The sequence below is a fragment of the Hippocampus guttulatus genome, chromosome 2 (assembly GCF_054856545.1).
Source record: "Hippocampus guttulatus isolate MCC_2025c chromosome 2, RoL_Hgut_1.0, whole genome shotgun sequence".
Lineage (NCBI taxonomy): Eukaryota > Metazoa > Chordata > Actinopteri > Syngnathiformes > Syngnathidae > Hippocampus > Hippocampus guttulatus.
In genome coordinates, this window is record NC_141262.1 from 21,226,666 (window position 1) to 21,252,281 (window position 25,616).

Consider the following 25,616-nt stretch of genomic DNA (forward strand, 5'->3'; position numbering starts at 1 on the left):
TCCCTGCACATTTCGCTAACGGCCCTCTTTTTGGCGAGACGCTCCGTTAATTCCGAAGTCAGCACAAGTTTTAAACGAGCCCCTCTGACTTGTGCCGCCGTTGCCGGGCGGATTAAACTCAGTATTTTAAGTGTCACAGACGCAGCGGACAGGAAAAGCCACTAGAAAAAAAAAAAAAAAGTCCTTCTTGTTTTATATGCGGACGTATTGAATTGATTCAGTGTGCAGGGTTTGCATACATTTGCATAAATCTGGGAGGGGCCAGCCTAAGTGCATACTAGAGGATCATTTAAGGGAGGCAAAGCATACTTTGTAAAGTTTATTTTATTTTTTTGGGCTTGTTTTCAAACATGTGTCATGATTTTGATTGGGACATTTGTACATGTATTCCAATGAATTTGAGGATCAGGTAGCATTGACGATTAATGGAACCAGTATGGAACAGTAACCCCAGAAAGTTGAAAGAAGATCAAAAGATGGTCTGGAAAGATTTGAGATTTCTTCAAAGTTGCAGGCAGCTAGCTTAGGGCTAGTCAGATGTACTTCGGGAAGCAATCCGATTCTCATGCGCCTGATAGATTGCAGACGATCGGTTGAAGAATGATGTGCTGAAAATGATGAGAAGCATACAAAGAATGTTTAGTCTACTGACAGCACATTGGGCAAGACGTCAATCAAAATGATCAGCAGAATGTTTGGAGATCTGCTGTACATTGCCAGTAGCCGACCAAGAACAAGACGTGTCGTTTTATTCATTTGTGGCGGTGTTACAGTGTGGGCAGATGTGCCACAGATGATCCAGAACTACTCTACACTTTGTGAATGGTACAGTGACAAGCCCATACGACCCGAACAACATTATTAATCCATTGATTGTGCCCCTACATGAACAACACAAGCCTATTTCATCTTCATCGAGACGTTGACATTCTTTGTTGTGGTGTACCCACCATTGTTGTTAACTTTTTGTTTCAGTGAATTGTTTGAGATGAGGAAATCAACACTGCAACCTTATACAGTGGTACCTTTACTTACGAAATTTAATTGGTTCTGGAAGAAATTTCTTAACTAGAAAATTTTGTAATTAGAGATGCGGTTTTCATGTATATGCCCTAATCTGTTCCAAGCCCCCCCCCCCCCCAAAAAATGTTTTCTAAAGCATAAAAATGCATCAAAATATGTAACAAATACCTGTTACAATTAGATTATTGCACAATCAATGTAGAAAAAAAAAGAATAAAAATGGTGATCATTGAACTTTTAACTACGTCCTCATCGTTTTTTGCCCTCTTCATTTCATGTTCTCTCTCAGAAGTGGTTTTTGCCTGGCGTTATGTAAAGAACCGATCCAAGGAGATGTGTGTCTGTTTGTGTGTGGCTGTGTATGTGTGCGCTCGTGTGTATGTGTGTGCGCGCGCGTGCGAGCATTTTGAGATGAGACTTTCTCAATCCTGCAGGCCCTGGCGGAGACAATGATCTTCAATTACCAAATGTTCTTTGCCGCACTCCAGACGGCATTGGGAGAACTGAGAAGGCGAGCGGGCAGATATTAGTGACAAAATGGAGAAATAGATGAAAGATGAACATTTTATTCATCAGCTTCCATTAGGCTGTGCGCCGCCTCAGCTACTTGGACGGTCCTGACAATTTTGCAGATGGTATGCTTTATAAACAGGCCTTCTACTTTCACTCCACTTTCCCCCGCTTCTTCTACCCCCCACCCCCCCCCCTTCATCTATATTCCCCAGCGGGGGAAGGAGCGCGGAGCCACAGGAAACATGGAAGCTACTCTGAAATGGTGTCAGAAGTGGGATCCCATCCAATACATCAAATTGGGTAAATACATCAACAAAACGATTCAACGATCAGTAGAGATCGTAAAATCATTTTTGTAATTGGTGCTCATGTCAGGGTTTTGATTTGTACTTCTTCAAGTTCGGTGTGAGAAGTTGGATACCACCAAACACACCTAAGTCATGAAACAGTCACAACTTTAACCAAGGTCAAGAGACACTTTTGAGCGGTCGCAGGTGCTCACATCGGGGTTGCATTTTGGGCTGCCCAGTTTTGCGACAGACTGATGTCAGAAGTTGTGTCCAATCAAAACCACCAAACAAGTCTGTGTGTGTGTGTGTGTGTGTGTGTGTGTGTGTGTGTGTGTGTGTGTGTGTGTGTGTGTGTGTGTGTGTGTGTGTGTGTGTGTGTGTGTGTCTGTGTGCGTGTGTGTGTGTGTGTGTGTGTAATAGCTGCTGGTTTTGAAAATTCAGCCCCCCGCAGCCAGTTTGGGGTGGCACCATGATATTTATAAGAAAACCTTTATTTGTCTCCCAATGGAGAAATTCCCAAATTACAGCAGCAAAAACTATGAAAGGCAGAAGTCAAAGAACAAAAAGTGTACAAGTAAATATAAATGATAAAATATAAATATAAGCATATTCAGAATGGGCGAGTGCGGGTGAGTGCAGGTTTTCAGGTCAGGTCTGTCGATTCAATAGCCTGACAGCAGTCGGCAGGAACGAGCGATGGTACCTTTTCTTGCAGCGCAGGTGTATCAGTCTCTGGCTGAAGAAGCTGCCCAGTGCTGTCAGGGTGGCCTGGAGGAGGTGGGGAGGTCTGTCCATCATAGTTTTTAGCTTGGCTACCATCCTCCTGCTGCCCACTTCCTCCAGAGTTTTCAGGGAGCATCCCAGGACAGAGCTGGCCCTCCTGACCAGTTGGTCCAGTCTCTCTGTCCCGGGCTGAGATGCTGCCTGACCAGCAGACTATGCCATAATGAATGGCTGAGGCCACCACAGAGTCATAGTAGGCACGTTTATTACCAGTCGACCCACAAAAATGTCTCAAGAAGTCATGCCAAAAAAGACACAGTCGGTCTGACTGTGTGGTTTGAATTGGCAATTTTAGTGGTCATTTCCAGGGATCGTTGCTCCTTGGAGTTATTTTGGGAAAATTCAGCCCCCTCAGCCAGTCCCGGGAAGAATTGTTCGAAAAGACACAGGAAGTCAGCCATTTGGGATTGAAGCAGTTTATTTTGGCCGTTTGTCCTTGAAAATGGAACTCCTTCAAAATTTTCCCCAATTGCGATCACATTTGCACCTTTTATACTGCACAAATGAATGACCATCAATTGCAGAGCATATGGAGTTTTTGTTGTTTACCTGTGAGCAGACCATTGCATTGAAATTTGATGACTTGCTATAAAGTACAAAACAGTAGCTGGCTTGGAGTTTGTTTGTTTTTTTTTATTTCAGCCACTGAAGTCATTTTGACTTAGCAATACGAAATTTTGTGGTCATGTCTATCAGGCATATAGAGCTGCAAAAAAAAAGGCTCATGATGCCATGCCCCTAAATAAATACAGGAAGGGGACTATTTTGGTTTGGTCATTTCAGACTCAGTGGGTCCAAATTGCAGCCAACTACATAAACAAAAAGAATCCAACCCCCGAAGTCACTTTGATTTGGCAACACGAACTTTGGTAGAAATGTCCATCCTTGGTAGATCTACAAAAAAGTCACCTGCCATTGTGGTTTGAACGTGTCTTTCAGTGTGTTTGTGTGAGTGCGCAAGGAAAGGCACGCGGCATGAAAGAGTGTCTATCCGCCCGGAAGGCGGGCGGGGTCATCACCGCCCTAATTAAGCCGTTGAGTATTTTTAGCTTCCTGATCTGCTGTCAGCCGCTCCGTGTGTTTATCCGAGCTGTGGAACAAACGCATTCATCGCCAACTGTCATGTTAGCGCCCCTCCTGTCGGCCGCGTGAAAGGCGGGCCTGCCGGGAAGCGTTACATCAAACCCACCCACCCCCCCTCCACCACCACCACAACTCTCCCGTTAGGAGCACCTTTAATTACTCGCCGCCTCTCAAGTCCTGTCGGCTCCTCTCGCTTTTTTTGCCACGATTCAAGCGGCTACCTCCTGCGAGTCGTCAGCTTCCTCGCTTACACCAACGTGAGTTTCAGTGAGTGCCAAACTGAATTCATGTGTCACCTTCACTTCTATTAAATTTTCTGATTCGGAAAGATCCTTTGGCGGCAATAGCGGGCTTAGTTTCAATGTATTTTGATGAATCGCTGTTACTATTGCCAAACATCGACAAAAACGACAGATGAGAGCAGTGATATAACTTCACTGCCACGATCCATCTGCACGCAATGACCAAAACTAAAATGATTTGGTTACTTAACATCAACTATTTGTCCCATATGCATGGTCCAAATTTGGTAGCAATTAGATAAAATGTGGATGGACAAAACAAAATAGACAAAACAAATCTAAAAAGGCATCAAACAAAAGTGGCAGTTGTCGTGTGCAATGCTCACGCATGACTTCTTCAGATTTTTTTTTTCTTTGCCTCGGCATTTGATGTTGCCAGGTTCATCTGGCTTTGGGCTGACTTTTCAATAAATATGGAGTTTGGTAAAATTGAGTGAACCGAGCCTACAATGGCCACTTCACATCAAGTTTATAGCTGTCTTTTCAGGCATAGCTCCTTGGTGTCCTTTTTTAATGTCACCTTGTGATAGAAATGCTGACCAAATTTCATGATGTCAGGTTATAAACTGGCTGCGGGAGATGAATTTTCAAAGAAATCACTGTGTGACTTCTTGAGACTTGATTGACCGTCTACTTGTGATAGGCATGCCCACCAAAAGTCTTGTGCCAAATCGAACTGGCTGTGGGGGGCCAATCCGATGCTAATTCCAAAATCTCTTTGACTCTCCTAAGAGACACGCCTAGCGAAGTTCAATTATTTATCCTTCACAATATTTGTTTGTTTGTTTGTTTATTGAACATAAAACATATATACAGTAATAATTTGACAGAAAATAAGGTGGATAAAAAAAGTAAAAAGAAAGAAATCAATCTTCATTCAACACAGTTATTATGTTCAAGGGAGTAGGAAGAAGTAAAAAACTTATCTAGTCCTACCCCGTTATGTGATTGTATCTAATAAATCATTTTTATATCAATCAGAAAAGAAAAAAGTAAGAAGAAAGAAGTCTCCATTAAGGCTCATACTTTACCCTTAACCGTGATATTTTTACAACTTTTGGTTTGTATCGGGATTATATACTTCCACACCCTGACACTCTTGTGTCAATTTTCTCTTGTATTCATAATGGATATTTATATACCTTTCTCTATTTATCAACTTAGTTCTGATTTATCATTATATTAAATGTTTTGTTTATAAATGGATTTTGATTCTGAAACAGTTTTGCCTTTACTTGGGCTTTTTTTTTTTTGCAACTGTTACAGTCTGTAATTCGTGAGGGAGCAAATTGGTTTTATTTGATGCAATCAAGTCTTTCCGATGTTAAGGAGGATCTCGGCGACCGTCAAATGATTTGCTCAAATTGGCGTTTGTTTATAGGTAATATTTTCTCCATTTTCAAATGTCTGCCGCATGTTTCTTTTTTTGTTGTTGTTGTTTTCCGCGCCTGCGCCTTTCTGCCGCTTCTTTTCCATTAGAGAAGATTTCCCGAGCGGTTGTGTTTTTCAAAGCCGCGTTTGCCATCATTGACTTTTTATGGACTCAAACCCGCTGGCATCCTTTTCGCACGGAGCGGCTCCCCGAGCAGTTTTTAGCCGGCCGACTTTTGATTTGCACGTATTTAAAGCACACCGGCACAATGTTTCCCCGCAGAAGCTCCGTGGCCATTTTTACCAGATGTTTTCACGCCATTTGCTTTTTATTGTGATCATCATTCCCTTTCTGGGAATATTTTCCATTTTTCACCTCTCGCTTGAAATAGTTTTTCTTCCTCATTAAAGTCCCCCCCCTTCTTATTAAGCTTTTATTTCTCCCGTTTGGAGATAAATGTTACAGATCACTTGTGCAAAGCAGACACTGCTAATTAAGATTATATTATGAGCACATCAAAGGGAAAAAATTTTCATGCAAAAATGTCAGGAATTGTTTCCTGGCTTTTAAGCCTTTTTTTTTTCAGTCTCAATCCCTTCTTACGATTCCGCGCTGCTCAGTGGACCAGGTGACCCCCGAGACATGGCTGTGGATAATGAATTATTTTTTTTTTCCTCCGGCCAAAGCCTGAAGTGAAATAGTTTCCTTTCTCAGATGCTGTTATTCTGAGGCCAAAATGAATCACCATATTTTGGGCTTTTGCCAAAATCAAGAACTCACCAAATTGTCTGGTCAAGTTTGTTCTGGTGAAACTTTGACAAATCTGCATTTTTTTTCAATATGAACACCAAGAATTGTCTTGTCTCCACCCCCCCCCCCCCCAGATTGTTTTGAAAATGGAGCAACTGAAGACAGTTTCATTTAGCAACATATAAATTTGGAACCATGTCCATCATGAGTAGACCCACAAAAAAGTCTCAACGAGCCATGGCCAAAAAGTCACAGGAAGTCTGGAATTTTGGTTTGAAGAGATCAATCGCTTTAGCCATTCATGCATTTTTTTAATATTCCAACGTAAAATTGGTTAAGCATGTCTATCATAAGCAAACCCCCAAAAAGAATCAAAAAGGCCATGCCTGAAAAGATACACCAAGTCTGCCATTTTGGTTTGAAGCAGCCTTTTTATGGTTGTTTGGAAAATTTATGAACACTTGAAAATCCAGCCAAGTCGACTTAGCAACGTGAAATGTGGTTAGACATGTCTGTCATAAGTAGACCCACAAAAAAAAGTCATGCCTGAAAAAACACAGGAATTCGGCCATTTTGATTTGAAACATACATTTTGGGCTCATTTTGTCCATTTCCAGGGATACATCAAAGACATCCTCCAACCATCCAACCAAAGAGATCCTCCTGTCTGCCTGCTGTCAAATTTTAGCCTTGCATACGAAACATATGGCGAGGGCCCGTCCATCTTTATTTTATTGTCGCTTTTGTTTTGTTTTTTCCATTTCCACATCGAATTGAAACAAATCCCAAAGCGCTTCAAAGCTCGAACTGCCACCTGACTTCCCTGAGAGGAGTAGCGAAATGATGGAATGCTGGCAGAGGGTTTCGGGTTGGATGGGTGGTGGTGGGGGGGTGGGGGTGGAGCAACAGGAGGAAGGGGAGTGGGGAGGAGGGGGTCCTCTCACACAATGAAGTGACAGAGTTGGTTTTGTCTCGGGAGGATTTGGTAAATCCGTAACTGTGTCGAGCAGCTTTGGACAGAAAGGAAAGGTCTGCCTGAGCGTGACAACCGGCTTTATTTTATGTTATTGTATTCAAATTTAACACATCCCCAACACTTATCGTCCCCCTCCCGCCTCGCGCACCCCCGCCATCGCGGCACACACTTTGAAGACGGCTCACCACGGAGAAGGACACATTTTCCCTTTTCTCCAAAGTCGCCTTGTCGCGACTCCAAGCGGAGAAAGTTCTTTTTTTTCCACTCGACATGCTGAAAAAAATGCTCACTTAACCCACTAAGTCCAAAAATCGCATCCTGCTCATCCCGTCTTGCCTTTTATACGGAAAAGGTCAAAACATTAACTGTCGGCTGGAAGGAAGGCTTTTTCGTGTCGCCACTCTCACGTGCACCTGGAGGACATTTTTATTCAGACAACATGTCAAAGACACTTCCTTTAAAAGCAGATCGTAAAAATATAGACGTGTGTGTGTGTTTGTGTGTGTGTGTGCGTGCGTGTGTGTGTGTGTGTGTGTGTGTGGATATGTTTTAGCCAATTTTCACACTTGCTACTTAGGCTGCAAATCCAGTCATACCTTGGTTTTCGATCATAATCCGTTCCAGAAGGCTGTCCGAAAACCGAAACCACGCTTTTTTAAAAAAAAAATCTTTATTGAACACGTCTGGTCAGTAATTGAACGCTACACGAGGAAGCGTCACTTCCTCGTCTACCCGAGGAAACGTCACTTCCTCGTGTAAGGAAGGCGAGAGGAGTCAAGTGATGCATTCAAGTGCGCTCAGTTTGTTCGAGAACCGAAATTCGGTCGTCATCCGAGGCATAAAAAACTCTGAATTTTTGGTCAAAAACTGACTTGGTCGAGAACATAGACGTTCGAAAACCGAGGTTTGACTGTATTTCATTTTTTCTGGATCATTTTTTCTGAGTGAAAGATATGGATTCTTTGTTTGTCTATCCATGTAAAATGACAGGCAGAGCAATGAAATATTCTTCCATTAGATGGCAGAAGGCACAGTTACCCAAAGTGGCCGGCCACCTTCCTTCCTACCATTTTTATGGGAGAATAATTAGTTTAAGATAAATGAACGAACATTTCACACCGAGTACTTTCTGGCATGGCTTCTTGAGACTTTTTCGTTGGTCAAATCATGATGCTATACCTACCAAATTTCTTGTTGCAAAAGTCAATTTGGCTTCTGGTGAAATTTGCATGACTGCAATGGCGAAAACAACTGCGTTGCTCCAAACCAAAACAGCAGACTTGCATTGCGTCTGTTTTTTTTTGTTGTTTTTTTGTGGGTCTTATCATGATAGAAGGTGGCCTGGTGGGCAAGTGGCTAGCGCATCGACCTCACAGTGCAGAGGTCGTGGGTTCAATCCCGGCTCCGGCCTTCCTGTGTGGAGTTTGCAAGTTCTCCCCGTGCTTGCGTGGGTTTTCTCCGGGTACTCCGATTTCCTCCCACATTCCAAAAACATGCGTGGCAGGCTAATGGAACACTCGAAATTGTCCCACAGTGTAAGCGTGGATGGTTGTTCGTCTCTGTGTGCCCTGCGATTGGTTGGCAACCGGTTCAGGACGTCGCCTGCCTAATGCCTGAAGACGGCTGGGATAGGCTCCAGAACCCCCTCAACCCTTGTGAGGACAAAGTGAATCAGAAAATGGATGGATCATGATAGAAAAACCTATCAAATGTCATCTTTCTAAATCAAACTGTCTTCAGGGCCCCAATTTTCAGATTTGCACGAATACCACCACCGCAATTGGAACTTCCGGCTTATGTGAGTAACCTGAGCCGCATGCTGCTTCACTACAGCTTTATAATGTTCTGACATGTTGCGGTAATTCCCGCCGGAGGAGTGAAATTCCTACTCCCGCTCTCGTTCTTCTTCATTACTCACGGGTCAGCGACTCCGTCAAACTCTCGGTCGTCGCGGGACGAGACGGAGTCTCCACGGACGCCATTTGAGCGCTAAGCGCGGCTTTAATGAAGCCCGCCGGGACACCCCGAGTGAGCGGGTGGGAGGATCTTGCGGCAGGGACGTTGGGGGGAATCCAATGCGCTGCTGTGTGAGGGCCGCGCGAATGTGCAGGCGGACGTCCCGATGCAGCAGGCTGGGAACACTGTCGCAGCAACACCTTTACTGCATCAGCCATGCTTTTTTTTTTTTTGTGTGTGTGTGTGTGCGTGTGCGTGTGTGTGCGTGTGTGTGTGTGTGGTAGGCTCGGACAACACACAAGCGCCTTTTATCGCAAACAGCATTTTTTTTTACAGTCAGTTTGTGTGTGTGTGTGTGTGTGTGTGTGTGTGTGTGTGTGTGTGTGTGTGTGTGTGCGTGCCCCCGCGTGTGTGCGCGTGCGAAAAGGAAGTGCAGTTGTCTTGTCTTGAGGTCCAAATAAAGCCACCTTAATCTTGCTCTGCTGTGTGTTGACTGATGTCTGAATCATGATGAAGCTTCCTAAGCCGCCCTGACAGCACATGAAGGGCGGCTTTTATTCTCCGTTGTGTGGTTGTGCGTGCGCGTGCGAATGTTTGCTTGTCTTTTAAAGCCTTGGGTGTGAAGATACAGTCTGTTAATCTCTAGCGGCTTGTTTTCAACCAGTCCACCAAATAGCAACTGTTATGCAACGCAAACGCACATTATACTTGGAGAATAAAAATGTGGACCTATTGTTTAGCATTTCTGTACACCGTTTTGAGGTTCTGAGTTCAAGTTCCCACGGTTAGCTTCATTGAAGATGAAATTGTCCACAGGTGTCAATCTGGGTGAGATTGCGTGTTTGCGACCAGTCCCTAATTCTTTTGGATTTGCCCTAACACGGACTGGCGACGTGTTGTGACTGATTGACAACTGGACATCCAAATGCATTCTGATGTCGACCACGGAAGCTGCTTTTGATTCGCCGCCAGTGGGATCCACAGGTGTGACATCAGGGTGCAGATAGATTCAGAAGAAAACAACCTTTGAAGCTTGTCGACTGTAGTAACTGATGCGTTGACAGTGAATCTGATGTATCGTAATTTCCCGAGTATAAGATGTCCCCTAATACAATACTCTCACCACCCCCCTCCAAAAAAATATGATTGAAAATAAATCTTCCCACTTTCCCACATGACTGAACGAAGACCAACAATCATGACGGTAGGTGACTCGACAATGTACAACTAGCGAACAACATGCACAAGTGTTAGATGTTGCCAATGCCGGTGGGCTAATGTGGCTAATTAATCTGTGAACAGATAGACTATGTCTGTCCAAATGCAGGAGCCGAGAGAGAGATCATGTCCTGACTTTTCGTCAGGAGCTCAGTGCTGAGATGAACATCAATGATGTCATAATGACGGATTCTGGAGCAACCACACAAAGCTTCCTATTTAGCTGGTCTGCTGCACTTAAAACCCCTTGGAAATGGTGAACCTCAATACAATGTCAAAAGTTCTCAGTCTTTCGCTGGAACTTTGGTTTGTGATTAATTTATTTTTTAAATAATATTCATCCATTTTCCGAACCGCATGATCCTCACTCGGGTCGCGGGGGGTGCTGGAGCCTATCCCAGCCGTCTTCGGGCAGTAGGCGGTGGACACCCTGAATCAGTTGCCAGCCAATCGCAGGGCACACAGAGACAAACAACCATCCACGCCCACACTCACACCTAGTGACAATTTAGAGCGTCCAATCAGCCTACCATGCATGTTTTTGGAATGTGGGAGGAAACCGGAGCACCCGGAGAAAACCCACGCAGGCCCGGGGAGAACATGCAAACTCCACACAGGGAGGCCGGAGCTGGAATCGAACCCGGTACCTCTGCACTGTGAAGCCGACGTGCTAACCACTGGACTACCGGGCCGCCCGGTTTAAATAATCTTTTTTCTTGAAAAAAAAAGCATATTGCCTGTTATTCACGGGAAATGAAGATATGTTTAACGTAGCAGCTTTGATTGGATGCCTTCTGTCGTGACTGATGCCTGGTTGCGATCGGGGGGTTTTTTTGTATGTTTTTTTTCTCTGATTTCTCATTTCCCGTGACAGCCGCAATGAAGTGGTTTTCAAAATACAACGAATGTTAGCGTCGCAGGTGTGCTGACTTCAACACGCTGAAAAGTAAAATATCAAATCAATTATTGATCGGCATAAAATGTCAAACAACAGCAGGCTTGCAGTGTGATTGGAAGGCAAAAAAAAATAAAATAAACTAAACAAAAAATTTTTTAAAGTGTCTGATTGCCGAGAGCTAAACGGCAAAAAGTGTCCGGCGTGGTAATAAAGTGGAAGAAGCGATGAAATGGTGATTAGAGGAAACACTTGTTTTGCCACCTTAAAAACACACAAACACACACTTGTTTTTCTGTGCTTGTTAAATGTGTCAATCACGCAAGCGACGTCTTGCCGGCACAAAATTGATGCACAGTGATTTTTTTGATTGATTTGTGTGTGTGTGAGTGTGTGTGTGTGTGGTTTGTTCGAAACCAAAGAAACATAAACACAAATCTGCAGTGAGGCAGACATTTCTCCGGCTAAAAAGAAGTAACAAAGACAACATTTTGGCTCCTTCTTTGGGAACCTTGCACGTCAAACGGCAGTCCAAAGCATTTGTGTTCTTGCTCAGGTGGCAGAAAATAATAATCCCCCAAAAGTGGCCCAAAAAAGGTAGACCTTTCTCAGCTCCCTTCGCTTGATTCGATTATTTTTTACATTTCATCTTATTTTATTGTTTCATTTAATTTTCTATTTTGTTTAATTCAAATTTTGTTAGATTTGCCCAGTCATTTATTTTGTATGATTTATTTTGCCTTTTTTATTTGACTGTAATTAATTTTTTAAATCATTTTATTGTCACTTGTTTACTTTTACTTCTTCCTTTCATAACTTTGCTGCTGTGAATTGGGAATTTCTCCATTGCGAGACTAATAAAGGTTTTCTTATCTTATCTTATTTCTGTAATTTAATATTTTTGAATTCACGTTATTATCAATTCTCTTAACGTTGACCTTTGTTCTTCCGGCGTCATTGGCGCCTAGGGCAGCAAGTTTTCTCCATTTCACCCTGTTAGTTGCAACACCTTGAATGTCAGCCCAGTTGACTTTCGTTCAAATCTTTAAAAGTTGCTCGCCGGATCGTTTTCGGCCGTCCCAGCTTTTTCTTGCCTTCTGGGATCCGTTTCGGAGCTGTCAAGGCATATCGATATTTGTTCATTCTCATCCAAAGCAGCATTCATTTTGTTTTGTTGGCCTTAATCTAATTTTACTTTATTTGATCTTGTTTAATCTAATTTTCTTTTGTTTAATTTGTTTTCATTCAATTGTGTTTTCTTGACTCGATTTTATTTTCTTAAGGCGCCATTCAGTGTTATAGAACACTTCATCAGAATCAGAATCATCTTTATTGGCCAAGTATGTAGAACACACAAGGAATTTGTCTCCGGTATAACACGGTGATCAGTATTTTATTTTAGCCAGGCACCATTTTAATTTTATTGAAATAATTTTATTTTATTTTGGACATTAGCTGACGCAATTTTCCTCATTGTTTAATTGAGATGTCAACCCCCAAATCTTTTTTTTTTTTTAAATTTCACATCTCAACTGAGCCCTGAGAAACTGTGATGTCATTTTCAGTTGATAGCAAGTGGCAAAATGGCCACCCCCTGAAACGGACAAAAAAGTGAATTTTGCTGCCGAACTCATATTCGACAAACATGAATCAGAATGTCGTGTTTCAATGAGTGTGGAGGCAAAAAAAATATATATATATATCTATTTTTTAAAAAACAGTTTGCGGTTAACGTCCCCTTGAATTTTTTTTTTTTTTTGTAATTTACTTTTTAATTATATTTCAGTTGCTTTCGTAAATGCGTAAATGCGACATAGCAAGATAAATGTGGCTTTTTGAAGGGTTCCGGAGTTTCGCGCAAGCGTCACGGCATTGAGAAAGAGAGGTTCGTCAAAAGCGCCACCTTGCCGTTGTCGTTGCCATGACAGCAGTCGTAACTTCATGAAAAAAGAAAGCGCTCACTTTGGCCGCAGATTAAATCAGCTCGATTAGAAGCACCGCTGGGGACGGGGGGGGGGTTCTGCACTTCTATTAGTTTTTAAATGAAGTGCCGGCTTGATTTATGGGAGCGGCTCGTTTTGTGGGGGCGGCGCACAAGTTAAAGGAAGTGTTCGGAGCGGCGCCACGGCTGTAAAACGCGCTAAAGCCTAATCAGTGATGACTGATCATTCCTTATTAGCATCGTATTGTTTGTACTTAATTTAATGCTTTCCTATTAGCATAACCCACTCACCAGCGCTTTCAGGAGAAAAAATATATGTCTGTGCACTTCTTAACCCTTTCATGCACCCTGTAACCTGATAACATGTTAAGCTGTCCACTGTAGTAACCGCTGTCCCTGAAGGGGTTCAATTCCCTCGTGTCACTTGTAACATAATCCGAACTGTGAAAACAAGGTCGGCTTGCACTTGTCGCGTCTTCCTTCTCCAATATCGGGGCAGACAAGATGAGATGTGTGGCGGATTGTGTCAAAACGAAAGAAGACATGCGTGTTAAGGTTCGTATAGTTCGGATCTTCTTTACAGCCACTAGGCTGCTTGTATTCCAACCGTCTCGTTGCATTCAAGTTTGCTTTTTTTCCAATTGTATCTCTCATTTGTCCCAAAGCGCTTGTCCTCTCTCTTGTCTCACATTTTTTCCCCCGTGATAAACGGGAAATAGTCAAGTCAACATCAAAGCAAAACAATTTTGTTAGTTGCCTACCCCTCAACTCGCTCCACTCCAGGGTGTGATACCCAATTTGGAATTTGTGTTCAGTCAAACCTTTGTACATAGACGCTCACATGACAAAATCGTTCATGTGAATGGAAGGTGTTCGTGAAGTGAAAAAGCAGAACATCGGGGGCCACGGTATTTCTGGAAATAAATGTTGCCCTGCGTGTCGGTTTCAGGCTTGACACATATTTGGAAACTTGTTGGAAGGATTTTGTGGAACTGCAACCAACGTTTTCTGTACATGTCCGCCTATATAGCATAACTGTCGTTGTAAGAAAGTGCTGTAAGCCTTCACATTAGCATTTTGCATAACAGAGGCCCAGATTTGCATTCCCTCGTGTTTCACAGTTTACACTTTGCCAATAGAAGCCCGATCTCAATCTTGTTTTTGCTGTTTGATGGTTGAAGGTGTCAGCAAAAAAAAAGTATTAGCATCAAAATCACCATTCTTTCTGTTTCTTTTCCCTCAGAAACTCATTTTCTCTGCTTATTGGTAAGAAACCGCATAATTTTGGTCAAACCCATCATCTACTGCTCAATATTAAAGAATGAAAGAACCTAGACAGAACTTTTTTTTTTTTTTTTTTTATGATCAAAGAAGCGGCACTTTCTTTTTTAGGTAATATTGCCACAGAAGACAATATCCGGCAGTGATGTGTTCCTCGAGCCGGACCGCCCTTCGGTCCTCGAGCCGGTCCTCGGTCCTCGGCCTTGGCCTCGGAGTCAAGTCCTTGGCCTTACTATACATGGTCGTTTTTTTCGGGTTAAAATGCCTTACCATACATGGTCGTTATTTTCGGGTTAAAACGCCTTACTATACTTGGTACATTTTTTCGGCTAAAAACGCTTACTATCCATGGTCGTTTTTTTTCGGCAAAAAACGCCTTACTAAACATGGTCGTTTTTTTCGGCTAAAAATGCCTTACTATACATGGTTGTTTTTTTTTCAGGTTAAAACGCCTTACTATACATGGTCATTTTTTTGGGCTAAAAACACCTTACTATCCATGGTCGTTTTTTTCGGCTAAAAATGCCTTACTATATATGGTTGGTTTTTTTTTCGGGTTAAAACGCCTTACTATACATGGTCATTTTTTTTGGGCTAAAAACACCTTACTATCCATGGTCGTTTTTTTCGGATTAAAACGCCTTACTATAAATGGTCGTTATTTCTGGGTTAATACGCCTTACTATACGTGGTCGTGTTTTTTCGGCTAAAAACACCTTACTATCCATGGTTGTTTTTTTTCGGGTTAAAACGCCTTACTATACATGGTGTTTTTTTTCGGCTAAAAACGCCTTACTATACATGGTCATTTTTTTCGAGTTAAAAGGCCTTACTATACATGGTCGTTATTTTCGGGTTAAAACGCCTTACTCTACATGGTCATTTTTTTTGGGCTAAAAATGGCTTCCTCAACATGGTCGGGTTTTTTTCGGCTAAAAACGCCTTACTATACATGGTTGTTTTTTCGGGTTAAAATTCCTTACTATACATGGTCGTTATTTTCGGGTTAAAACGCCTTACTATACATGGTAGTATTTTTGGGCTAAAAACGCCTGACTATACATGGTTGTTTTTTTGGGGTTAAAACGTCTTACTATACATGGTCGTATTTTTGGGTTAAAACGCCTTACTATCCATGGTCGGGGGGTTTTCGGCTAAAAACGGCTTCCTAAACATGGACGTTTTTTTCGGGTTAAAACGCCTTACTATACATGGTCGTTTTTTTTCATCTAAAAACGCCTTACTATACATGGTCGGTTTTTTCGGGTTAAAACGCCTTACTATACATGGTCATTTTTTTTGGGCTAAAAACACCTTACTATCCATGGTCGTTTTTTTCGGGTTACAACGCCTTACTATAAATGGTCGTTATTTCCGGGTTAATACGCCTTACTATACGTGGTCGTGTTTTTTCGTCTAAAAACGCCTTACTATACATGGTACTTTTTTTTCGGCTAAAAACGCCTTACTATCCATGGTTGTTTTTTTTCGGGTTAAAACGCCTTACTATACATGGTGTTTTTTTCGGCTAAAAACGCCTTACTATACATGGTCGTTTTTTTTTAGTTAAAAGGCCTTACTATACATGGTCGTTATTTTCGGGTTAAAACGCCTTACTCTACATGGTCATTTTTTTTGGGCTAAAATGGCTTCCTCAACATGGTCGTTTTTTTTCGGCTAAAAACGCCTTACTATACATGGTTGTTTTTTTCGGGTTAAAATGCCTTACTATACATGGTCGTTATTTTCGGGTTAAAACGCCTTACTATACATGGTAGTATTTTTGGGCTAAAAACGCCTGACTATACATGGTTGTTTTTTTGGGGTTAAAACGTCTTACTATACATGGTCGTTTTTTTCATCTAAAAACGCCTTACTTATACATGGTCTTTATTTTTGGTCGAAAAACGCCCTACTATACATGGTCGTTATTTTCGGGATAAAAAACGCCTTACTATACATGGTAATATTTTCGGGCTAAAAACGCCTGACTATACATGGTCGTTTTTTTGGGTTAAAACGCCTTACTATCCATGGTCGGGTTTTTTTCGGCTAAAAACGGCTTCCTAAACATGGTTGTTTTTTTCGGCTAAAAACGCCTTACTATACATGGTCGTTTTTTTCGGGTTAAAACGCCTTACTATAAATGGTCGTTATTTTCGGGTTAATACGCCTTACTATACATGGTTGTTTTTTTTCGGCTAAAAAAGCCTTACTATACGTGGTCGGTTTTTTTCGTCGAAAAATGCCTGACTATACGTGGTCGTTTTTATCGTCTAAAAACACCTTACTATACATGGTCATGTTTTTTTCGGCTAAAAACGGCTTCCTCAACATGGTCGTTTTTTTTCGGCTAAAAACGCCTGACTATACATGGTCGTTTTTTTGGGGTTAAAACGCCTTACTATACATGGTCGTTTTTTTGGGGTTAAAACGCCTTACTATACATGGTCGTTTTTTTCGGGTTAAAATGCCTTACAATACATGGTCGTTATTTTTGGGTTAAAACGCCTTACTCTATATGGTAATATTTTTGGGCTAAAAACGCCTGACTATATATGGTCGTTTTTTTGGGGTTAAAACGCCTTACTATACATGGTCGTTATTTTCGGGTTAATACGTTTTACTATACATGGTCGTTATTTTCGGGGTAATACGCCTCTTTATACATGGTCGTTTTTTTCGGCTAAAAACGACCTACTATACATGGTCGTTTTTTTTCGGCTAAAAATTCCTGACTATACGTGGTCGTTTTTTTCGTCTAAAAACGCCTTACTATACATGGTCCCTTTTTTTCGGCTAAAAACGCCTTACTAAACATGGTCGTTTTTTTTCGGCTAAAAATGCCTGACTATTCGTGGTCGTTTATATCGTCTAAAAACGCCTTACTATACATGGTCGTTTTTTTTTTCGTCTAAAAACGCCTTACTATACATGGTCGTTTTTTTCGTCTAAAAACGCCTTACATGGCGGGGGGGTTTCGGCTAAAAACGCCTTATTGTACCTGGTCGTTGTTTTAGTCTAAAAACGCCTTACTATATATACATGGTCCCTTTTTTTGGGCTAAAAATGCCTTACTATTCACGGTCGTTTTTTTCGGCAAAAAATACCTTACTCTACATGGTCGGGTTTTTTTCGGCTAAAAACGCCTTCCAACACATGGTCGTTTTTTGGGGTTAAAACGCCTTACTATACATGGTCGTTTTTTTTTTCGGCTAAAAACGGCTTCCGAAACAGTCGGGGGGTTTTCGGCTAAAAACGCCTAACTATACGTGGTCCTTTTTATCGTCTAAAAACGCCTTACTATACATGGTCGTTTTTTTTTTTTTTTTTTGTCTAAAAACGCCTTAATTTCCATGGTTCCTTTTTTTCGGCTAAAATCGCCTTACTACCCATGGTCGTTTTTTTTCGGCTAAAAACGGTTTCCGAAATATGGTCGTTCTTTTTCGGCTAAAAACGCCTTACTAGACATGGTTGTTTTTTTCGGGTTAAAATTCCTTACGATACATGGTCGTTATTTCCGGTTTAAATTGCCTTACTAGACATGATAATTTTTTGGGGCTACAAACGCCTGACTATACATGGTCGTTTTTTTGGGGTTAAAACGCCTTACTATACATGGTCGTTTTTTTCGGGTTAAAATGCCTTACAATACATGGTCGTTATTTTTGGGTTAAAACGCCTTACTATATATGGTAATATATTTGGGCTAAAAACGCCTGACTATATATGGTCGTTTTTTTGGGGTTAAAACGCCTTACTATACATGGTCGTTATTTTCGGGTTAATACGTTTTACTATACATGGTCGTTATTTTCGGGGTAATACGCCTCTCTATACATGGTCGTTTTTTTCGTCTAAAAACGCCTTACTATACATGGTCCCTTTTTTTCGGCTAAAAATGCCTTACTATTCATGGTCTTTTTTTTTCGGCTAAAAACGGCTTACTATACATGGCCGTTTTTTTTCGGCTAAAAACGCCTTACTAAACATGGTCGTTTTTTTTCAGCTAAAAATGCCTGACTATTCGTGGTCGTTTATATCGTCTAAAAACGCCTTACTATACATGGTCGTTTTTTTTCGGCTAAAAATTTCTTACTATATACTTTACGTGGTCATCTTTTTGCGGCTAAAAACGCCTTACTATATATACATGGTCGTTTTTTTCGGCTAAAAACGGCTTCCTAAAGATGGTCGTTTTTTTGGGCTAAAAACGCCTGACTATATATGGTCTTTTTTTTTTCGGCTAAAAACGCCTTACTATACATGGTCGTTTTTTTTCGGCTAAAAATTTCTTACTATATACTTTACGTGGTCATCTTTTTGCGGCTAAAAACGCCTGACTATATTTACATGGTCGTTTTTTTCGGGTTAAAACGCCTTACTACAAATGGTCGTTATTTTCGGGTTAATACGCCTTAATATCCATGGTCGTTTTTTTTTCGGCTAAAACGGCTTACTATACATGGTCGTTTTTTTTCGGATAAAAATGCCTGACTTTCTGACTTTCGGGTTGAGTGAACGCTGGCACGTTTTGGCTGCCGCTGCTCAACGCGTATTGTTTTGTGTTTTTTGTTATTGTAAAGTGTCCTTGGGTGTCTTGAAAGGCGCTTATAAATAAAATGTATTATTATTATTATTATTACTATACGTGGTCGTTTTTTTCGTCTAAAAACGCCTTACTATACATGGTCCATTTTTTTCGGCTAAAAACGCCTTACTATTCATGGTCGTTTTTTTCGGCTAAAAACACCTTACTATACATGGTAGGTTTTTTTTCGGCTAAAACTTCTTACTATACATGGTCGTTTTTTTCGGGTTAAAATGCCTTACCATACATGGTCGTTATTTTCGGGTTAAAACGCCTTCCGATACATGGTCGTTTTTTTCGGGTTAAAACGCCTGACTATACATGGTCGTTATTTTCAGGTTAATACGCCTTACTATATATGGTCGTTTTTTTCGGCTAAAAACGCCTGCCTATATATGGTCAGGTTTTTTTCGGCTAAAAACGCCTTACTATACATGGTCGTTTTTTTCTGCTAAAAATGCCTGACTATACGTGGTGTTTTTTTTCGTCTAAAAACGCCTAACTTTACATGGTCATTTAATTCCTCTAAAAACGCCTTACTATACATGGTCCCTTTTTTTCGGCTAAAAACGCCTTACTATTCATGGTCTTTTTTTTTCGGCTAAAAACGCCTTACGACACATGGCCGTTTTTTTTTTTTGTTAAAATGCCTTACTATACATGGTCATTTTTTTCGGCTAAAAACGCCTTCCTATAAATGGTCATTTTTTTCGAGTTAAAATGCCTTACTATACATGGTCATTTTTTTTTGGCTAAAAACGCTTTACGATATATGGTCCTTTTTTTCGGCTAAAAACGCCTGACTGCACATGGTCTTTTTTTGGGCTAAAAACGCCTTACTATACATGGTCATTTCTTTCGTTGAAAAACGCCTGACCATACATGGTCATTTTTTTTTTCAGCTAAAAACGCCTTACGACACATGGTCATGATTTTTGGCTAAAAACGGCTGACTATATACATGGTCTTTTTTTTCGGCTAAAAACGCTTTACTATATATTTTACATGGTCATCTTTTTCTGCAAAAAAACCCTTACGATACATAGTTGTTTTATTTTTGTTGAAAAACGCCTTACTCTACATGGTCGTTTTTTTGGGTTAAAACGGCGTACTATCCATGGTCGTTTTTTTTTTCGGCTAAAAACGCCTTACTAAACATGGTCGTATTTTTTCGGCTAAAAACGCTTTACTATAGATGGTCGTTTTTTTCGGGTTAAAATTCCTTACTATACATGGTCGTTATTTTCGGGTTAATACGCCTTACTATACATGGTCGTTTTTTTTTTCGGCTAAAAACGCCTGACGATACGTGGTCATGATTTTTGGCTAATAACGGCTGACTATGTACATGGTCATTTTTTTTTTTCGGCCAAAAAACGCTTTACTATATATTTTACATGGTCATCTTTTTCAGCAAAAAACGCCTTACTATAAATATGGTTGTTTTTTTAGGCTAAAAACGCCTTATCGTACATGGTTGTTTTTTTGTTGAAAAACGCCTTACTACACATGGTCGTTGTTTTCGGCTAAAAACGCCTTACTCTACATGGTCGTTTTTTTGGGTTAAAATGCCTGACTATACGTGGTCATGTTTTTTTGTCTAAAAACGCCTTACTATACATGGTTGTTTTTTTCCGCTAAAAACGCCTTCCTATACATGGTCGGTTTTTTTCGAGTTAAAATGCCTAACTATTCATGGTCATTTTTTTCGGCTAAAAACGCCTTACTATACATGGTGGTTTTTTTCGGCTAAAAACGCCTGACGATACATGGTCGTTTTTGGGGGTTAAAACGCCTTACTATCCATGGTCGTTATTTTCGGGTTAAAACGCCTTACTTACATGGTCGTTTTTTTTTTCGGGTTAAAACGCCTTACTATACATGGTCGTAATTTTCGGGTTAAAATGCCTTACTATACATGGTTGTTATTTTCGGGTTAAAACGGCTTACTATACATTGTCATTTTTTTGGGCTAAAAACGCCTTACTATACATGGTCGTTTTTTTCAGGTTAAAACGCCTTACTATGCATGGTCGTTATTTTCGTGTTAATACGCCTTACTATACATGGTCGTTTTTTTCGGCTAAAAACACCTGACTGTACGTGGTCGTTTTTTTCGGCTAAAAACGCCTGACTGTACATGGTCGTTTTTTTCGGCTAAAAACACCTTACTATACATGGTCGTTTTTTTTCGGCTAAAAACGCCTTACTGCACATGGTCGTTTTTTTCCGCTAAAAACGCCTTCCTATATATACAATACAATACAATACAATACATGCTGATTTATATAGCGCTTTCACAACAGCGACAGCTGTAACAAAGCGCTTCACAAAACAGTTAACATAAAGTAAAATAATAAACACAACACATAACATAAAACACGTACAGTCGTGCAGTCCTAACCACTTTTCCGTCACACGCTTTGTTGTTTGAAGCAGTTTGAGATGAAAGAGGAGAGAATCAAAGTGTCCTTTAACCAGTGGATCAGAGACGTCATACTCAAAATGTGCACACGTCGGCTACAAGCTAAGTTTCAAAGTCAACAAGAAGCTGTAGCATCCATTGACGAAAAAAGAGATTGGTTCACTTCTCCTGTCCCATGGAAATCCATTTCAATTCCAAGCGGCGACTCTCAGTTCCAAATACGCATCGGCGCTCTGCGCCAACGCTCCTCTTTCCTCATCCTCAACTTCAGCAGCCATCCATCCAGCCGCACCAACGCCGACTGTCCAACAGCGCCGACATAGCCACTGAACAAAACGGGATTGTGAAAAATGCTGCCCATTACAGGCGCAAAAAACACAAGCACCCCAGGTCTGTCCAGCACCGACAGTCAATGGCGCCGACATTCCTCCCAATCAACATCTGTGCTGGTACAGGCGTGCTGCCGAGAAGGCGCAACCACCAAGCACAGATACTTCTCCTTTGACGAATGTCGTGGCCAAAAAGCGCTGAAAACAGTCCATATCAGGTCCACACGATGAAACAACAAACAACATGTGACAAAACAAAAGACAAAAATACCAAAAAAGAACAAAAAACCAAGGCTCTTGAAGAGCACTTGCCAAAGGCTGCCTACTCGGGCGCCATCTTGGAGAAAAAAAAAAAAAAAAAAAAAAAAAAAAAAAAGGTCGTATTTCACGAGTTAAAATGCTTTCCTATACATGGTCATTTTTTTTCCGGCTAAAAACGCCTTCTTATACATGGTCGTTTTTTTCGAGTTAAAATGCCTTACTATACATGGTCATATTTTTCGGCTAAAAACGGCTTACTATACATGGTCGTTTTTTTTCGTCTAAAAATGCCTTACTATACATGGTTGTTTTTTTTTCGGCTAAAAACTTCTTACTATACATGGTCGTTTTTTTTTTTCGGCTAAAAACGCCTTACTACACACGGTTGGGGGGGTTTTTCGGCTAAAGACGCCTTATTGTACATTGTCCTTGTTTTCGTCTAAAAACGCCTTCCTATACATGGTCGTTTTTTTTCGGCTAAAAACACCTTACTATACATTGTCGTTTTTTTTCCGCTAAAAACGCCTTGCTACACATTCGGTTTTTTTCGGCAAAAAACTACTTACTACACACGGTTGTTGTTGTTTTCGTCTAAAGACGCCTTATTGTACATGGCCCTTGTTTTCGTCTAAAAATGCCTTCCTATACATGGTCATTTTTTTCAGCTAAAAACGCCTTACTATACATGGTCGGGTTTTTTTTCGGCTAAAAACGCCTTACTACACACGGTTGTTGTTTTTTTCGGCTAAAGACGCCTTATTGTACATTGTCCTTGTTTTCGTCTAAAAACGCCTTCCTATACATGGTCGTTTTTTTCGGCTAAAAACAACTTACTATACATGGTCGTTTTTTTTCGGCTAAAAACACCTTACTATACATTGTCGTTTTTTTTTTCGCTAAAAACGCCTTACTACACATTTGTTTTTTTCGGCTAAAGACGCCTTATTGTACATGGTCCTTGTTTTCGTCTAAAAATGCCTTCCTATACATGGTCATTTTTTTCAGCTAAAAACACCTTACTATTCATGGTCGTTTTTTCCGGCTCAAAACACCTTACTATCCGTGGTCGTTTTTTTTTTCGGCTAAAAACGCCTTACTATACATGGTCGTTTTTTTTCGGCCAAAAACAACTTACTATACATGGTGGGGTTTTTTCGGCTAAAAACGCCTTATGACACATGGTCGTTTTTTTCGGCTAAAAATGCCTTTCTATACATGGTCTTTTTTTTCGTTGAAAAACGCCTTATTATACATGGTCTTTTTGCACGTCTAAAAACGCATTACTATACAGGGTCTTTTTTTTGGGCTAAAAGCGCCTTACTATACGTGGTCGTTTTCTTCGGCTAAAAACACTTTTTTATACGTGGTCCTTTTTTTGGCTCAAAACGCCTTACTATATACATGGTCGTTTTTTTCGGCTAAAAAAGCCTTACTATACATGGTCGTTTTTTTTTGGGCTAAAAACGCCTTACTATACATGGTCGGGTTTTTTTCGGCTAAAAACGGGTCATCGTTCACTTCAAAGAGCCGGCCTTTTGTACCGGCTCGTTCGCGTTCGACACATCACTTGTGAAAATGTTGGTGATGAACATTCAGAAATCCTGCCAAAAAGAACCCTTTCTGCACTGAAATACAATGAAATTAATTTTGATTCAGTTTGCTGCAATACAAACCGGATACTTCATACTTGACCATAAAGTTAATTTAAAACTTAGTACCTCAATTCAAAAACAAAATCTGATGTTGAAAAAAAAATGTTGTTTTGTATTTGTAAGACTGAATATGAAAATAAACAGAATTTAATTTTCTGTGAGGATCAAATACAGTTTAAAAGAAAAAAAATCTATCGTTTCAAATTCAGATTGTACAATTCAGATTCAGTCATTCAATTTGATTCAGAGTAAAATATACAAATCCATCCATTATCTGAGCCACTGACCTTCAATTCACGTAATTCAAATTCAGTATAAACTATTTAAAAGTTATTCATGTTTAGTTTTTGGTGGCAAATATTCCGCCCCACAGCGTCACACCTAGTTTAGTTTTGGTTGTAAAGTGTCCTCGAGTGTCTTGAAAGACGCTTATAAATGAAATGTATTATTATTATTATTATAAGAAATTTCAGTGGTTATTTTAACTGACCATTCATTGTTCATGACATGTACAAATGTTTGTTTTCCTAACACACTGTCCATTCTTGTTTTCTTACAGTTCTTACAGCCGCTGTGAGACCTAACAACCTAACATCTTGGGCCTCAGACCAGGAAATTGATGTCACAATCAAAAGATGGCTACATCTGGCTCCTGATCGGGATGGTGACAGCAAGGAGAGCATGAGAAGAAAAGAGGACATGGAGAGCGCAACAATTTGATGGACAGAAAAATACCGTTCAAGAGTAAGCTGCATCCCAATTTGGACTTTGTGTTCACTGTTAAATAAAGAAAAGTGCATTTTTCCAGTGTATGTGGAGTTATATGTGAGGTTCACAAATTATGACAATAAACATATAAGTCATTTTTGAGCCTTTTTTTTTTTAATGTGGGTCAAATATGGCTCATGAAAGATGTAGCTTTGTTGAGGTTGAAGCCTGTTCTGGCCCAGCGTCGGGCCGGAGTAGGGCCAGATCTGGTTTTACAATGCGGCTTAGATCTGGGCCGAATGTGGGCCAGATCTAAGCCGCATTGTAAAACCTTTCTCATCAGCGAGTCCCAGCTGATGAGGTAAACTGTAAAATTATCACTACAGAGATTACCGCTTTTTCTGCACTCAGTGATTGACTTCTATGCAAAGTAATTTCTCAACTTGTCTTCCGTGCCATGTCATGCCTGTTGAGTGCTGATTTACTTCATATTAAGAAACTACTGCACTAAAACATTAATTCATAAATATATATCATATGCTTTTATTTTTGTTTTTCTCAGTATGTCTAACACGTACCCTGACTGTTCTACTCTTTGAATAAAAACACTTCATTCAAGCGTTAGGGAGTGCAAGGGGTTATGATGGAGGGGTGTTGCAAATCATGAAGACCTGCCAAGTGGTATGATAGCATTGTTTTATACATGTCCTCGGCTAGGCCTCAGCTTCAAAATCCGTCCTTGGCCTTGGCCTCGGAGGCAAGTCCTTGGTCCTTGGCCTCGGAAAATTTCTCAAGTCCTTGGCCTTGGCCTTGCCTCGGAAAATTGTCCAAGTCCTTGGCTTTGGCCTTGGCCTCTGAGTCAAATCCTTGGCCTTGGCCTTGGCCTCGGGTTGCCGGTCCTTGGACACAACACTCATATCCGGTGGGTCTTGAAAGCTTAGTCCAAATGCTCTCAGTCAAAGTTTGCTCTGGCAAAATTAGAAACTCTCCTGTGAAAACAGCTGCCAGCCACTGAGTTGATGGGAAAAAAATTACCTCGGCTCATGAACAATTTATGAATGGAGTGTATGGACTGAGGTTCCAAAGTTTGTGAAAATTAGCCGCTTTCAAAACACGACGCTAACAACCAGCATCATCATCAAAACACAAAACTCAAGCCAAAAAGATCAAATCACAAAACTTTCAGCACTGAAGTACAAAGAGAGGAATTCCGAAAGGACGGCAGCATTCGAAATGTGACATCCACAAACCCGTTTGGGATTTACA

General features: G+C 40.7%; 1 long non-coding RNA gene across 1 annotated transcript in view; it reads left to right on the forward strand.

Annotated features, from left to right (window-relative positions):
* The window catches only part of LOC147208886 (uncharacterized), a 148,443-nt gene extending 123,936 nt beyond the window's left edge, over positions 1-24,507 (forward strand). Inside the window, exon 3 of the long non-coding RNA XR_015098952.1 lies at positions 24,202-24,507. This is a non-coding gene — a long non-coding RNA (uncharacterized LOC147208886). The remainder of the gene's footprint in view (positions 1-24,201) is intronic.
* The last annotated feature ends 1,109 nt before the right edge of the window (positions 24,508-25,616 follow it).